Raw genomic sequence first — 18,057 nt, forward strand, 5'->3', positions numbered from 1 at the left:
CGACCAGCGCTGCTTCGAGCCGCGTCGACCACAAACAAGCGCGCGGCCGTGCCGTGTCGTATATCTCCAGCGAACTATTCCCCCCGGCAATGGCGTGGCCAGCTGGAACGCGAGACACGGAAGAGCCGCGGCCCCCGTCGCCCTCGCCTCGCCGCGCGTGTTGGCGTCGCGCGCGTGCTCCGCCGGCAAGGTTTTATTGCTGCGCACCTGGGCAGGTCGATGCGGCCTCGTTTCCAACTCACTTCGATTATTGCTAATACTAATCTGGCGCAGGTCTATGAACCGCGAGTTCACCGCACGGAGGACACGTCTGGCTTCTGCCCAGCAGAGAGCGAATCCGTTCGTTGCTGCCCCCGCCTGCTCCATCCGCGGCGCTGGGGGCTCTGAAACGATTCACAGCGGGCATCCTAATGTTGTGACTTGGGCCAGTACATCGGCCCTGCGCATATAAGTACGCATGCGCGGATGCACTCAGATGGCTTCCCATTAATTCGCGCGAGTAAGCAGTTAACCATTTGAACCTTTTTTTCTGCCGGTGAAATCACACCACACAAAAAAAAATTGACATGGTGAAATGGCTAGCTGCGGAGTGTGGGCGTGCTTCCTTCCTGGCGGCGTTCAGAAACCTCGCACTCTTGCATAATAAGCGTCGCGCGCAGCCTCCCAGCGTTGGAGACGGATTTTACGAGGGCTGTTTTGATTTCACTTCACTATTATACATTGCAGAGTCGACGAGGTGATTCAGACGATAATGGAGGCGCTGGAGACCTCCAAACAGAGTTGAGAATTGGCAGAAGAAAATGAAATTAAAAAAGAAAAAAAACGGGATATGACTCTACCTTGGATACGCCTGTTTAATTTTTCTTCAACTGTCACTGTACTGAACACAGAATCACATTGAGTTTAAGCGTCCCAATGACGCTGTTATGCTCGAGCACGCATTCCGCTGGCCTCCGTGAAGGCCAACGCCGTGCGCCCGCCATTGCGCAATGCAAGCCCGAACTCTCGGACATGCCGCTGCTTGCAGCGTGAATCATTCAGACGCGCCCGGCGGAGTCCTCCTCCCCCCTGCAATTAAGCGCCTGCTCGAACCGCAACCGACGCTGCACCGGCAGTCCTTTCCCGGCTGCAAACTTGGAACGGCCGAGCTCCATTAGTCAAATTCGAGCTGTGTCCAATGCCGTGACGTGATTGGAGGTTTTGAACGGCTGGCACCGGCAACGGTCGTCGGAGGATATAAAAGGACGAGCAGACGAGGAGGCGGGCAGACGGAGACATCAAGCGAATAGGTAGACGCTCTCCCGGCGCATCGCCGTGTCCCTTTGTGTGAGCACGTTGTGCTCTTGGCCACTGGGCCGTTAATGTAACGCCCTTGTTTATACTGTACATAAATGTTCCGTTGATTCACCGTCGCCTTTCCATTTCGTCGCCCAGCTCTGCGCAACAGTAGCACCAGTCTGAGATGCCCCAGTCCCGACAGTAGAGACAGGCTGGGAGGCCCCATTCGTAACAATGCACGGTTCACCTGTCTGGGTGGCGAAGCCGCGATTGCCGCGCTGACCGGCAGGATGCAAACAGGAAGACACCGCGCTTCGACAGCGCTCGTCAGGCCTCCACTCTGACATTCTCGCCATTCGCAACCCTGCGAGGGCTTTCACATTCAAAAAGCGGAAGTCGAAACGAGGCGTGGTATTTACAATCATTCACTGAAAGACGAACGTCGCACTCCCCTATTCTACAGATTAATTGATCAGAACTTCAAAGCGAACTGCTTGCAATTGGAACCTGCCTGCATGTCCATAAATATTTCGATTTGTAGGTGATCTCTCTTTATCAGGAAATGGTCCTGCACGGTGTTACACTGCATAATAAGTTTAAGAAAAAAAGAGATGCCATTCGAGTATGTCATTTTCTGTGTGAGTAATCGCCTACTGCCTTGCTGGTTCTCAGGCCCATCAAGCTGTCAGATACAGCTCTCTGCCTGAAAGCCCGCCGGAATTCTCTGGGAAATAAATGAATTACATTAACCTGAAAAAAAGTACACTCAACTCTTTCTACCAATCAACGCTGTGTACGTATGATTTGGCGCGGTAGTATAGGATGGGTGCATGTTTTCTTTTTTTTTCAAATGCATTGCACGCGAGAGGTCAGTGTTATTATTGCAAAAAAAAATTTGAGTTTTCTGCTTAACTCAAGGGCAATTTTTTTTAACGGTTGAATTGTGCATGCGTGCTCACACGTAGTAGCTTCTTGGGAGGATTTTGGATTTTGGGAGATCCTCCCAACACACAACAAATCTCGGCGGCTATGCGCCGTCTATTACGCTCGGCAGCCTGGCATCTCCGTTTGGCAAGCCGTTCCCAGCTCTGTTCGGGCGTCTCCGCTGCTCTCTTCGCCTTCTTACGCTCATTCTCTCTTTGTTGCGTAGCCAAGTGCCAGGCGACAACCTCAGGATCGGAAGAGTTAATCTCTTGTCTGCACCACCGTTTAGCAGCGGCTGGACTCTCCTTCTCTGCATCCATGTCAAACGTTGTGATACAGCCGCCCATTACATCCCGCCTTTCATACGCAATGCTGCGCATGCGACACGCTGTTCGGGTGATAGAGCGGCGCGCGGCGACGAAGAACGCGGCGCAGCTGTGGGGTCTCTCTGGTTGCCATGGTATCGGCGCATGCGCCCAACTGCTCATCCGCGTGACGTGACGCTCGGCTCCGACGGTGGAGCGGGCGCGCGGCCACGGCGACGGTGAAGCGCACGCCGCACCTGTTGCTCCTCTCCGGTTGCCATGGTAACGGCGCATGCGCACAACTGGCCTCTCCCATGCACCGCGAAATGCTCGCCTGGTAGCCCAGTGTAGCTCTTTCTGCAGAAATGAGTGTTGCTGGAGGTATTCCTGCTCACTTTTCTCGGGTAGAGCAACCTGGGTCTCACACGCCACATGCTAGTGCAGTGGAGCATCGCTTACCGCTGCGCCTGCAGTGGTATGAGGACTCACCGCGTTCTTTCATTGTGACGCAATTTGCGTAGTTGCATAGTTAGAATTGGAACAAGATCGGAATTGAATAGATTTGGGAGTGCACGATAATGGACTCGGAATTGGAATGGATCAGAACTGGAATAGACTGGCGAGCGAAAGAAGAATAAGGCTGTAGCTGTTTGGTAGAGTTGGCATACCATGACGAAAAATGGAGCGCTCGAAACGTAGGACAAAACTAAGAGGACGCCACATTCGCTAACTTTCGACTGGTTTTTATTCAACGCAACTACAGGTTTTTGTGCACTGCGACAACATGAGCATATTTTCCCCCAATCTTATCGCACAGCAAGTCACTTTCCACGGCACCGTCTACATTTTGTTCGCGCCATCAAGAAACACCATCTCCCTCCTTGATAGCGAAACAGAGGGAGCGCTCACACAATCATCTTTCCATCATTTTTTATTTCTGTAGCTCACATGATTTCCGTATTAGCTGTGTTCTACTCCTGTTTATGACTTTGCATTCACTGAACATCGGAATTCATACACCTGGCTTGCACTCTTGACAGTATTCACCAAGGTTTCCTTTACCACCTTATACATTGTTGTGTTCGCGTAGCTTTTCAATCAGGCACCTCCCGGTTTGGCCTCGATCGCATTTCGATAGATGCGAACTGTTAGAGGCCCGTGTGTTGTGCGATGTCAGTGCACATTAAAGAACCCCAGCTGGTGGAAATTATTTGAAACCCTGCACTACGGCGTCCCTCGTAGCCTGAGTCGCTTTGGGACGTTAAACCCCATAAACCAAACCAAACCAAACTCTTCCACATGACGTTGGCAAGGAATATACAACCCCTTCCACACAGTCAACTAATTTGTTCTTGTGCTTCTTACTGCAGGTATTCTTGTTTACAGGAAAGAGATTTGTTATCTTACACATTTTTGCCGGTTTTTTTGTGTGCTGAGAAAACTACTCGAACATGTGCCTTCTGGCCTATTATCTTTGGATAATGTGAAATATTAAGCATATACGGAAAACTTCTCAGGCAGGCCTCGAGAATGACGCTTACTGATCACACCTTCGGCTACCGACACCAAGATATTTTTGGGAAAACCAGTTTCTCCCAACCCTTTCACTTGCTCCTGGGAACTACTCTTTATCGAGTGATCGCACGACTTTTCCAGGCGCTAGAATAAACGTGAGAGCCCTTGATAAACACAAGTTTCTAGGAGAAAATGAAACGGTTGAAATAAGCTGGTCATCTCAAAGATAACAAGGGAGTAATTACTCATTGTAATCCACCCAACGCAGCCACATGGCTACAAAGGAGAGCTATACAGCACAGAAACTTCGCAGTTTAAGAAAAATTCTTCATGGTCCGGGGTTCGAACCCGGGACCACCGCTTCACCGGAGCACTCGCTCTACCAAGTGAGCTAATCGGGACAGTTAGCATATGGCAGGGCGAGAGCGAATTGATCAATAGCTCGAAGTGGGTACACTGTTGGTCAAATGTTTAAGAGAATCTCCCAAGGTAGAGTAAACTAGTAATAAGGGAGCAAATTACTCATTGTAATCCACCCACTATCTCAAAGATGTCTTGGTGTCGATAGCCGAAGGTCTGATATGAAAGTGTCATTTTCGAAGGTCTGATATGAAAGTGTCATTTTCGAGGCCTTCCTGAGAAGAATAAAGAAAACTGCAGTTTTTCCGTATAGCACAAGATTTCACGTAATCTGAAGAAAATGGGCCAGAAAGCAGATGTTCGAGTAGTTTTTTTCAGCACCAGAAAAACTGGCAAAAATCTGTAAGACGACAAATCCGTTTCCTGTAAATAAGAAAATCTGCTGTAAGAAGCACAAGAACAAATTCGTTGACAGTGTGGAAGCGGTTGTATATATTCCTTGCCAACGTCATGACCAAAAGAAGGCATAGGCCAAACCGGGAGGTGCCTAATTGAAAGGCTACGCCAACACAACAAAACTATGGCAAATATGGTGTCCCGGCTAGTGGCTCCCAGTTTCCGGTGCGTGTATACCAGTTTTCCACCCGCCAAACTCTCTCCGCTTCATCAAAGCTAAGCCATTTTTCAGCACATGCACATCTTAAAATACGCGAGTCTGAGCTAAATAAGAGGAGCAAGCGTTCACCGCCATTTGAGCGCGCGGTTTTATGTCCGTCCGAGTCGACCGCACGTCTTGGCCAATAGAACCGGACCGTACTGTGCATTATAACGACGAAGTCGTTAAAATTACTGCGCACGAGGGAGCTCGTTTCTCTCGAAAGCCGTATTCGCCGCCTATCACCGTGGGCGCCACACAGTTGGCTTAAAGCGGCGTCGCATACAGCGGCACTCATCGCCCGTTGCAACAGCGGTGTCCTCATTTCTCTGGGACACGCGAACAGAGGCGCAAAACGCAGGACACATCCTCATTCATTGCAAGTAACGCTCTCTTCGCCGGTCATACCAATGGATGCGGCAGTTTATGCTTGGGCGAGCGTTGCGCTTATTCGTCGCGTATTTTATGTCAGCTGGCTCGTCGCATTGACGTATACTGCCACGGGGGCTGTGAACAAACGCGCCTACTATTGCTACACTGTCGAGCAGCGAAATAAATAAAAAGAGAGGTTTTGCTTTGCATTTATCGACGCACTCTTTCGGCACGCGTGCCCGCGCATATCGCCGACGTAGCTGTCGCAACAGCGCTCACCAGAGGACGTGGAGAAATAAAAAGTAGAAGCGCGGCTTATGAGCGTCGCGCGCTGCCGCCGGGATTAAACGCGTGCTGCTGGTCGTTTTATCTGTTTGTTGTATCTTCTTCTGCGCGTGCGCTTCTCGCTCGTTCTCTGTCTCCCGAATACACCGTTTCTAAACGACCGGACGCAGGCACTGCTGTGCTGTGCTCGCTGCGAGCTCTACTCCAACAACGAGGTGGAAAGCTACGGGAGGGCCGTTGCAGGTAAATGAAGTAGAAGGGCGGGGAAGCCTGCAGCACGCGCGACGCCAAAGACTGACAGTGGGAGATGCCAGTGAGCCGGCACCCCCGCATCCGCTAACACAAACGAAGTGTTCCGCCCGCCGGAAAGACTGCCCCCCATTCAGTAAGCGGGTGAGCCGGGCAGTTTCGACGTTCGCCAACGACTGCCCACAAAACACCTCTCGCCACCACACCCAGCTGCGCCCCTTCCTCTCGTTGCGGGAAAGGCAGGATGAGAAAGGCGGGCCACGGGAGCGGGCCGTCCGCGGCGTGCCGCCAGCATCCCCAGGGGAATGGTGCCGACAAGCGCGGCTGGACACAGGCGTTTCCCGGGGCGCGCGCGTGTGCCGCCGCCGCCGCTGAGCGCCGGTCGTTACGGTTACGGTGCGCAACCCCAACGCCGGTGCCGTCGTCACGCAGGATCCTTTCTACGGCGCCGAGCACCCACTGAAGTTGGCAGACGTGCGTGAGGTGAAAAAGGAAAGGAGAAGAAATGGAGAGAGAAAGGGAGGGGAAGCGTCAAATGTTCTTTACGGTTACTTTGCAGGAACTCTTTATCTGCTCGTCTATTCCTTTTTATTTTTTTCTCTCGCTCAGTACCACACTGTCAACGAAACTAGAAGCAGGACATCGAGCGCCTACTGGACGTGTCTGTCACAAAGGAGGAAAAGAAAAACGGGACGCCCGCGTACATTACAGACAAAATTGGGGAGACGTCATAAGGAAGGGGGCCTCATGGCTAATACTGAAATGATGCCATGATTTAAAGCCGTGGCGAAGTTCATCTTTTCACGCGAGTCTTGAGCGGCCCTTCTTTCAGTGGCCGCCTTCGCCAGCTGCGGGCGAAAAAGCAAAGGGGGGAGGGGGGGGGGGGGCGCACATAATACGGAGCCGAAGTGAGCCTTCGACTCAAGCGCCGACCGCCGTGTGGCGCCCGGGCAGTGAGCCTCGCAAATTGCGAACGCTGTTCGACCAGCTCGGCCCCGGGGCTCTTTGATCATCGCTCGAAGCTCCCCGACGTGGCTATCAGATGCGCCCGACGACGGCTGCATGCACTCCGGCCAAAACTGCGCAAACGAGATGTACGCGAAGAAGAAAAGGGGGGGGGGGGGGGGAGGGGGGGGGGGGGGGGGGCGGTGATCGCACGAATGGCTTGCTGACTGAGTGAAGAAGGCGCGGATGCGAAACGTGGCTAGCACCTCCCACTTTCGGGCCGGACATGAGAAAAGGGCGAAGCGAGCAGAAGTGCGTGAGTGCGACTGGCGAGCCTTCGCCGCCGCGCCCCTCTTTCGGTACGTGGTTGTTTCCTCCTGGATCACGTTTCACGGCGTAAAATATGCGCCGCTATAGATACCCCCTGCTGCCTAATAAACGTTTCATCTGAATGTAGTTCAAAAGGCTCGAGTTCAATTCCGATGAATGAATAAAGTATTTTGCTGCACCGTTCGCTGTGCTCGAACAGTGTAAGCTAACGAGAATTGATGGCATGGCCTAGACACTTAGCTGGAACGTTCGTTGCGCCTCTTTTGTCTTGTAGTTCAGCGGTGGCAGGTCCAGAAGAAGGGCGGCAGTCACCCGCAGCTTTTATTACCGTATCGGTCAATGTTTCCTCTAGTAACGTTAGTGGTGTCTGCTTAGTAGCACATAATTAAAGAAAAAACTAAAGAAGCAGGAATCACCTGACGGGGCCAATACGATCGAATAAAAATTCGGATGAACAATCGCGCAGTTCCAAGACGGGACTCCAAAGCAGAAAAAAAGATAACAGTGCACCGTATTGCCTCGTAGACAGTATATCGTTCTCGTTCTTACGAGGCTATCAGGCTGTGCGAGCGGAATTGTACGGGCCACGCGAATCGTTTACCATGCGCTGATAAGTTATAACAACCTTCACGAGCAAGTTTACGATCAAGCGGTAGCTCAGGGCCCGCTTCTTTTTTTTTTTCTCCGCTGTTTCCCTTCACGTACAGAATATGACCCGATCGAATGGAACTGAAGGCTGTGTTGAGCAACAAACGCCCCCTCGTCTCTTGGAAAGATAGCCGACGTGCGCTCTTCACATTTGTAACATCCTTCTTAGGTTTTTCGTTCGGGTCACCGGTTCGCCGATTTGCGGTCACCTGACGAGCCGAACGGCCCCTGACGGCTCACGTAAGAGCGGGCTGCCAGGTACTTTACTCAAACGCTAATCGAGTTGCCGCTTGCACTCTCAGAGCACGAAGACCCACTATTTGTGACCAGCTGTGAGTACGCTTGTAGAACAGGTAACGAAGCGCCAGGTGCTTCGTGAGCTGGGATCGGCGCCATTTACTCGTGCAGTGAGATGGGAAAGTACGCTGGGCTGTTTTATAACCATTCGCCGATATCAGTTACCCGGAGGCACCTTACTCGTTCCGTTCTAACGGTTGTCATCATTTTCTAATAGTATCAGTAAATAGTAACGCCTTGCCGGCTTATTATTTAGGCGTATTTTTCTGTAACGTAGCAGAAAGTGTGCGCGCTACCGAGTCTGCGGGCGGTTTCAGTGAAATGGCACGCTTTCAAGGTGCCAAGGTCACCGCCCAAGGCATGTGTGGTCGGACAACCGGATAGCGCTGGCACCGCTACCGAGGGGCTGATAACAAAACCGCTCATCAGGTGTGAGTCAAAACGTTGGATTTTTCTATGGAGAATGCTGTGTTGGTTCAGCAAGGAATAAAAAAGATATCAGCTGGGTACAACAAAGAAATGTTCTCTGCCAGAGGCACGGGGCTAAAATTGATTAATACTTAAGTTTTAAGTGCTACCTAAACAAATGTACCTAATGTTTCTCTTTATGAAATAAACCCATCTTTACGGAACATTTTTTTTTCCAACGACAAATTAAGGCACTTAAACAATAAACATAAAGTGCAGCTGTGCTGTCCAGTCGGCGGCATCTTGCCGCAGGACAAGAAACCATTATAGCAAGACGGAATTTCTGAAAGTCGAAGGACTGTTCACTTGAGCGCAGAACAACCGAACACTCCGTTCGCCCTCCTTCTGTTGGAGGCCGTTACCGCCCTGTCCAATGCACGCACGCAGCCCATTTCCAGCCAGCTGCGTCTCCTGGCCAGCTAGTGGCGACATTCTTGTCGCTGTTTCCATATCGCTCGCTGCGGTCTCTGTTCCTCAACTTGCTTCCTAGCACTGGTTCCATCTCACTGCTCTTCACCTCTGTCTCTGAATATTTTTCTTTTGCGTGAGTTGGAAACAGTGTCCTGCACTTGCCAGCAAAACATCTCTATCAGTATATTCGCAGAACCGCGCAGGAGCCGCAACACTATTCGCGAAAGGCGCGCATGCGCGTTTACGACTTGCGGATAGAGTGAGAGAGAGGCGGTAAACCGCGAAACAACCGTGATATTTTCGCGCCGTTCTGCCACTCGCGTCCTGCGTCCCTCCGTATCCCCCCATTTATAGCGCTCTCAACTGCTCCCGCGCCGCCTCCAGGTGCGAGTATGCACCATGTCCTCCGAAAAGCGTGGAGGCGGAAACTTGCGAGTTTCTTTCCCTGGAGTGGCCAGAGTCGTTTTCGGCCGGCTATCTCGAAGAGGAATGCCAACGACTGTTATCGCGAAAAACGGTGCAACGAGTTCCTCCTGTGAACTGTCACGGGCGAAAACAGAGATGGGGGAAAAAAGGAGTTCCGCCTCTAGCCGCACGTCTGGGGACGACCATTATACTCTGCTACATTCATAATGGTGCGGGACCTTATTTCTCCAGCTTTCCTCTGTACGAAGGAGCGAAGGGAGGGAGAAAGCAGGCACTAGTTCTACCACGAAAAAACAAAAAAACGTCGACGATGTTCGCGTGCGAGGAGGCGCAGAACTCCTTCCGAATAGTTACAGCTAGCCGCAATGACCTGGTACTAAGCGTAACGAGTATCTGCGCAGCGTACCGCTACACATCGCTAAGCAGAAACACTCATGTCGGAACCGTTATTACTACCCGCCTGTTTTGGGTTGATAAGAAAACGGTGGTGAGGGGTTATTACTAAATGCCCGGAGAGGTTGGTTCCTCGGTTCGCACTAGTTGATGAACATTTCAGTCTGCGACCAACCGGCACTTAGCTGCATCATGGGACAGTTGCGCACGCCATGCGTCATAGTGACACGAATTATCGGATACGATGTGTCAAAGCAGCCTCTAACTCTTCATCTTTTTCCCGTTACTGTGTGCTGGTTCACGTGTGTTCGACGTACAGTATGTGTCATACTTAGAGCGAACACGAGAAATGGTTAAAACGGCTCTTAAGGTGGATAAAAGTAGGTTGCACCGCGAAGCAGGAGCGCGCCTTCAGTCTCCTCCTCTCGAGCTTTCTGTGCCTTTTTCCTCCGCGTCGCCGTGAAACCTACTTTTCTCGAGTTAAGGGAAAGTTTAACTATTTCTCGTGTTCCTTCTAAGTATGACACATACTGTGCACCTACACCTTGTTAATCCGTACGTTTTTTTCTTACCATTACACAGAAGGCGTGGAACGCGCAGTATTGCTCGCCTGAGTTACTGTGATCTTGCGCTAGTAGACCAGACCCATCTCTTCTGTATCGCCTACGCCATGGTTACGCATGAGCTGCCTAAAAAGTTTACCTAGCAAGTGACGGCTTGCCCGAAGCAAGAGTATCTGCTCGCATACCGGAGTACATAGGTTGTTGTTGTTTTTTTACCTACCCATCTCTCGAGAACAGAATGCGCTCTCCACGCGGCACATTTGTCATGAACAAGTATACATGTGTGGCTTGGTTTTTGTTATGCACGGCTTCAGGCATCCCGAACTGCTTTTGAAGCAATGCTATGAGTACGCGTCTGTGGCTGCTTTTACCCTTTGATTCTGTAACATTCACGTGTTTTCACGTCACTGCATTTTGTTTCTCGATTTAATCAGTGATTTTATTTTTGATTTAATCATTTCTTCTTTTTAACGCTGGAGATGAAGCGTGTAGCTGATTACCACAAGCTCTCCTTCGTGCGTACATTTATCCACCTTCATCTGTCGCCTTTACTACGACCAACGGTATACCACTACTAGCATGCCATGCATCAAGGCCATCATGGCGAAGCACTACATTTTCTCTTAAATTACATTAAATCTTGCACTAAAATTATAAACTTAAAATGGGAAAACAACATATTGCGTAGTTTACGCAAACATTTATCTTGAACTACTACAAAAGATGTAAAAAAAAGTGCGAATCGACTGCGTTTCTTTCCAGCCGATCTTTGCTCTTGGTTTGAGTACAAACAGATTCAGTCCAACGAAGAATAAGAATTTGCTAAATGACTGGCATACCTTGTGCATTATTGCGCTGCATTTTTTCTATTCATCCTCGTTCAAGGGCACATCGCCTCAGAATACTGTTTGCACTAAGGATGAGGCACATATCTGGCACTGTTGGCGTGTTTTCAGTAGTTTACTACATTGCATACCGGCAATAACTTGATCAGATCTGTTTATTCCTCTAAAAATTGAACGAAACATGCATACTGGAAAGCAAGACCTTTCAAAACATGGCCTCAAAATGAACCCGAACCGAAAGCATAAAACGAATGGTGTTTTGCATTAGACGGAAAGGAACCAGAACAACTTGGGCAAATAAGCCCAAAATTAAAAGGATTATTTTCCGCTCATGTCTCACTTTCGAATATTTTCTTAGAGATTTTTTAGTGTGAATGGGTTGTACTCTGAGTCAGACCTTTACGATTTGCCTTGTTGGTCCATACGATGCCCCCAGGTGACGTTGTTAGGCCACATATACTTATGAGCACTATCGTTGTGTAGCAGAAGGAAGAAAACATTCAGTAACAACCGGAACTGTAAAAGCTCCACCTACATGGGCTTCTGTGCTCGCCGCATAGCTTGACGTATATGATTTTGCACCAACCATGCACGAAAACAGAAATGCATTTTATAAACTGTCTGTGTACATGGCCGGTAACTAGCCCTTTCTTAGGTGCGTTGCTTTGTTGCAATTCTGAATTTTCTGAATTGCATTCTGAAGCGTAGAGCATTTTATTCTTAATTAGCTAAGTACGGTTACTTATAATACGTTTTTGGCAAAAATGACCGTATCGAAATTCTTGCATTCAGTAATACACCGTTATATATATATATATATATATATATATATATATATATATATATATATATATATATATATATATATATATATATATATATATATATATATATATATATATATATATATATATATATATATATATATATATATATATATTGTAGTGTGGTAATCTTCATCGATATAACCACTGACATGCGTCGCGTGCTGCCGCTCTCAAGGACGAAGAAGTTGCTCGCTGCCTTGCTCTTTCGCCACGCCTGACGCTTCGCTGCGAGTCTCCCCTGAGCGGCTGGAATCATCTGGGTTCACCGAATAAACACACCCCTACAATTGGTGGAGGTGCTGGGTACGTTCCCGTCCACCCTGGAACTAAGAAGCCGCACGTTACCCTCTGCTTCCAGCATGCCGGATGACACTGCCACGACATCGTCGCCCCTCCCAACCACCGTGCTGTGTTCTGGAGCTCTACGGCAGCGTGATCCGTGCTTCTTCAGTGGCACAGCCGACCAGGACGTCGACGATTGGTTGGCGGCATATGAGCGCGTCAGTAGCTACAACAGATGGGACGACGCTATCAAGCTAAGCAATGTAATCTTTTATCTGACTGACGTGGCGAACCTCTGGTTTCGCAACCATGAGGCAGACCTGCCATCTTGGTCTGCATTTAAAAAGAATTTTGCAGAAGTGTTCGGCCGCCCTGCAGTTCGCAAGCTCCGGGCAGAACAACGCTTGCGTGAGCGCACTCAGCAAGTCGATGAGTCGTTCACTAGTTATATAGAGGACATCGTGGACCTATGCAAGCGTGTCGATCCGCTAATGACTGAAGCGGATAAGATCGAGAACATCATGAAAGGCATCTCTGACGACGCGTGCCAAATGCTCTGGGTAAAAAATCCTGCCACGGTGAGTGACGTGATCAAGCTTTGCCAGAGCTACGACGTGCTTCGTAAGAAGCGCGCTTCTACCCGGCGGTCCGGTGTTAGAGACGACGCCATCTCTACACTTGCGCTGGGCGGTTCTACCCCATCAGAGGACAGCCCTTTACTTCAGCAAATCAAAGCCTTCGTTCGAGAAGAGGTCGCCCGCCAGCTATCGCTGGTCCCTCAGTTACAGGATAGTGGCCGCCTTGTTCCTGACATGGCTCCGTCTTTGGCCCCTACCATACGGCGTGCCGTTCAAGATCACATCGCTGACGTTCTTCCTCCCAGCTCCATGCTCCCGCCCAGCCCTGTGCTGCCGCCCAGCCCCGTGCCAGCGCAAGTAACGGCACCACTGACTTACGCCCAAGTTGCGGCCAGGCCGCTCATGCCATCAGCATCTCTTTCCTACCAGGCCGCTCCTTCCAACCTTCCTTCGCCTTTGCCTGGGTCTGCATTCCATGTCCCTATTCCAAGGGTACGCCAACGCCCTACGAACCCTTGGCGTACCGCGGACAACCGACCAATCTGCTACTCTTGCGGGCTGCCGGGCCATGTCGCACGCCTTTGCCGCCAACGCCTTCCACCTTCTCGACCTGAACTATGGAACTACTCCTACAATACAGACCAGCCCTCGCCGAGAAATCCGCCCAGTTCCGAATTTGTATCTCGTGACAATCAAACGTACACAGCTCGCCGATCACCTTCCCCTCGTCGCCGTTCCCCGTCCCCACTCCGACGTTCTACCGGCACCGTTGAGGGAAACTAACAGTCGCAGTTCCCGGGGCAAGAACTGCGCTTGGTTCGAACTCTTCAAGTCCTCGGTGTTCTCCCACTAACGTAATTCAAGTGTTTGTCGACGGCGTCGCAGTACTCGCTCTAGTCGACACGGGCGCTGCCGTATCAGTCATCAGTGAAGCTCTTTGCCGTCGTCTTCGTAAGGTGACCACCGCACTTTCCGACTTTTCGCTTCGCACCGCCTCATCACAGCGCATTCATCCCTCAGCGGCGTGCACGGCCCGTGTTCTCATCGAAGACGTCTTATACACCATCGAGTTTATTGTACTGTCTCGCTGCTCACACGACATCATCCTGGGCTACGATTTCCTTTCCACTCATCATGCCGTTATTGACTGCGCCCGCGCGGAAGTTTCCTTTTTACCTCTTTGTGATACCGTCTTGTGTGACGTCCCTACCCGGCCTGCAAAACTCCTCGTCGCCAGTGACACAGACATTCCTCCATTTTCTGCTGCCCTCGTTCCACTCTCCTGTGAAAGCGTTATTAGTTCGACTGTCTTCTTCACACCTTCCGACGCCGCTTCACGCCATCCCTGCCTCCTGCTTCCATTTGCGGTCCTCAAGATCGAAGATGGCCTTAGTGCAATGTACGTCTCAAATCCATTTTCGTGCCCGTCCGTCCTGCTACGCGGCGAGTGTCTCGGTCGTATTGAAGAACTTGATCCCGCGCTTGTAAATACTCTTCCTGCAACGCCTACTTCATTAGACGTTAATGTGCTCAGCTCTTGCGATACAGCGACCGCTTCGACGCCACCCGATGTTCTTCAACAAGCTATTGACGCAGATCTCCCACCCGCACAACGCGATCAACTCGCTGCTCTTCTACAGAACTTCACTTCTGCCTTCGACCTTCCTCACACTGCTCTGGGTCGCACGTCTGTCGTTACGCACGCAATCGACACTGGTACAAACGCACCTTTACGACAGCGTCCTTATCGCGTGTCGGCCTCTGAGCGCCAAGTCATTGCTGACAACGTGGACGACATGCTTCGCCGGGGCGTCATACAGCCATCTAACAGTCCATGGGCTTCTCCGGTTGTTTTGGTCACCAAGAAAGATGGTTCCATCCGGTTTTGCGTCGATTACCGTAGGCTTAACAAAATCACGCGCAAAGATGTCTATCCTTTGCCGCGAATCGACGACGCCTTGGACTGTTTACAGGGAGCCGAGTATTTCTCCTCTTTGGATTTGCGCTCCGGCTACTGGCAGGTACCGATGGCTGATAATGACCGCTCGAAAACTGCCTTTATAACACCGGATGGATTATACGAGTTCAACGTTATGCCCTTTGGCCTCTGCAATGCCCCGGCTACTTTCGAGCGCCTGATGGACACTGTTCTTCGTGGACTCAAGTGGCAGACCTGTCTTTGTTATCTGGACGACATCGTAGTTTTTTCTGCCGACTTTTCTTCTCACCTTCTCCGCCTAAAGGATGTCCTCACGTGTCTCGCCGGCGCTGGGCTTCAGTTGAATTTGAAGAAGTGCCACTTTGCCGCTCGAAAACTCACAATTTTAGGCCACGTAGTTTCTAAGGACGGCATTCTTCCCGACCCCACCAAACTTCGCGCAGTTGCAGAGTTCCCGAAGCCAACCTCCCTGAAGCAGCTTCGGAGCTTTATCGGCCTCTGCTCCTACTTTCGACGTTTCATCTTGAACTTCGCCTCTATCATCGCTCCTCTGACCCAGCTCCTTGCCGGCAGCTCCGACCTTTCCGCCTGGACTCCAGCCTGCGATAAAGCCTTTGACACTTTACGCCGCCTTTTGGTTTCGCCGCCCATTCTACGCCACTTTGATCCGGCTGCGCCTACGGAGATCCACACTGATGCCAGCGGTATTGGGCTTGGTGCCGTCCTTACCCAACGTAAGCCTGGTTACAGCGAGTATGTTGTGGCATACGCCAGCCGAACATTGACAAAGGCAGAATCTAATTATTCAGTCACAGAAAGGGAATGTTTGGCCATTATTTGGGCTATCGGAAAATTTCGTCCTTATGTGTATGGTCGACCGTTTTACGTTGTGACCGATCACCACGCTTTGTGCTGGCTTGCCTCTCTGAAAGACCCATCCGGTCGCCTTGCTCGCTGGGCTCTTCGTCTCCAGGAGTTTGACATTCATGTCATTTATCGATCAGGGCTGAAGCATACGGACGCGGATGCTCTTTCCCGCTCGCCATTGCCTAGAGATAATTCGTCTGACCACGTCTGTGCCTACGATATGTCGACTCTTACAACTATCGACATGGCTACCGAGCAGCGGAATGACCCCTGGATCAATGCACTTTTGAATTTTCTCTCAAGTCCTACTCCCGGTCATTCCTCCAAAGCGCTCGTCCGCCAAGCACACCACTTCTCCATTCGTGACGGTCTTCTCTATCGCCGCAATTATTTGCTTGATGGACGGAAGTGGCTTCTAGTCATTCCGCGTCATCTCCGCGCCGACATTTGTGCTGCGTACCATGGTGACCCACAATGTGCTCACGGTGGCGTATTGAAAACCTACACACGCCTACGTCTGCGATTTTACTGGCGTGGAATGTACCGCTTCGTAAGACATTTCGTGCGCGCTTGCGAATCTTGTCAACGCCGAAAAACTCCTCAGAAGTCCTCTGTTTCGTTGCAGCCGTTACCCTGCCCTGCTCGTCCGTTTGACCGCGTTGGCATAGATCTCTATGGCCCTCTTCCGACTACTCCTGCTGGAAACCGGTGGATTATTGTGGCAGTAGACCATCTGACTCGCTACACTGAAACATCACCGTTACCCTCTGCCTCTGCAAGAGACGTTGCTTTGTTCATTCTCAACAACTTGATTCTTCGCCACGGGACTCCGAAGGAACTGCTCAGTGACCGCGGACGCGTTTTCTTGTGCGACGCTCTCGAGGCCCTACTGAAAGAATGTCGCATCATTCATCGCACCGCTACTTCTTACCACCCTCAGACGAATGGCCTGACAGAACGCTTCAACCGTACTCTGAGTGACATGCTGGCCATGTACGTCAACGACGCTCATTCCAACTGGGACCACGTTCTTCCCTTCGTAACCTACGCGTACAACACTGCGATACAGACCACCACTGGATTCTCTCCTTTTTTTCTTCTTTACGGGCGCGAGCCAACCTGCACAATGGACGCGCTTTTTCCCTACCGCCCTGATGTTTCTGAATCGACGCCACTCTCGGACGCCGCCCAGTATGCAGAAGAATGCCGTCAGCTCGCTCGTTCGCTCACAAAGGAAAATCAATGGCAACAAAAACACCATCGTGACACTGGTGAGGCGCCTTCATATGCGCCCAACTCCCTGGTGTGGCTCTGGGTTCCTGCCACAACCGCCGGCCTGTCAAAGAAGCTTCTTGCTCGGTATCACGGTCCATACCGAGTGCTTCAAAAAACATCTCCTGTGAACTACGTCGTTGAGCCCGTTACGCCATCTGCGGACTTGCGTCGCCGTGGACGCGAAATAGTTCATGTGGACCGAATCAAGCCCTACTACGATCCGTCTGTCCTTTCGGCACCATGAGTCGCCAGGATGGCTCCTTCTCTGCCCGGGGGGAAACTGTAGTGTGGTAATCTTCATCGATATAACCACTGACATGCGTCGCGTGCTGCCGCTCTCAAGGACGAAGAAGTTGCTCGCTGCCTTGCTCTTTCGCCACGCCTGACGCTTCGCTGCGAGTCTCCCCTGAGCGGCTGGAATCATCTGGGTTCACCGAATAAACACACCCCTACAATATATATATATATATATATATAGTGAGAGTGAGAGAGCAGACACGGGAAGGGAAATGAGGGGCTCGGTGGCTGTTGGCTTCCTTCATATGTATATATAACATTAACAATTTAGACGCCGTATAAACCGCTACTTTTTTTTTTTTGCTCTAAGGCTGAACCGGAACTAAACCGTTTTCTCTGGACCGGAACTAAAGGCGGGACGGGAAATACTTCGTTTCGACGTCCAGCTTTCCACAACCTACCCTCTCATGCAACTCACTTGCGCAAGGCTTACCAAGGAGAGAGGTGCCTGTAAATGTCGTTTTTCCTCATAAAGACTGCTAGCGCAACAAAGCCCTCTGTACGGATAAAGAGAGAAAGAAACTCTCTTACCATTCTAGGTCTTTGTTTGGGAGATTCTTACTGCTTTTTCCCCTTCCTCTTTCTTGACCAAAGTTTTCTTGTCAAACGTGAAACCGTTACAACAAGAGAGTGGACGAGGCAAAAGAAGAAAGGAAAACTCAGACGTCACCGACGGCTTCACCCAAGGAGAAAAAGTGGATTAGCGGGTTTCGCGTCCCGTCG

At 50.7% G+C, this 18,057-nt stretch overlaps 1 protein-coding gene across 2 annotated transcripts in view; it reads left to right on the plus strand.

Annotated features, from left to right (window-relative positions):
* Gdap1 (ganglioside induced differentiation associated protein 1) overlaps positions 1-18,057 on the plus strand; it is a 73,656-nt gene that overhangs the window by 55,032 nt on the left and 567 nt on the right. The window lies entirely within an intron of this gene.

This window comes from Amblyomma americanum, chromosome 1, assembly GCF_052857255.1.
Source record: "Amblyomma americanum isolate KBUSLIRL-KWMA chromosome 1, ASM5285725v1, whole genome shotgun sequence".
Lineage (NCBI taxonomy): Eukaryota > Metazoa > Arthropoda > Arachnida > Ixodida > Ixodidae > Amblyomma > Amblyomma americanum.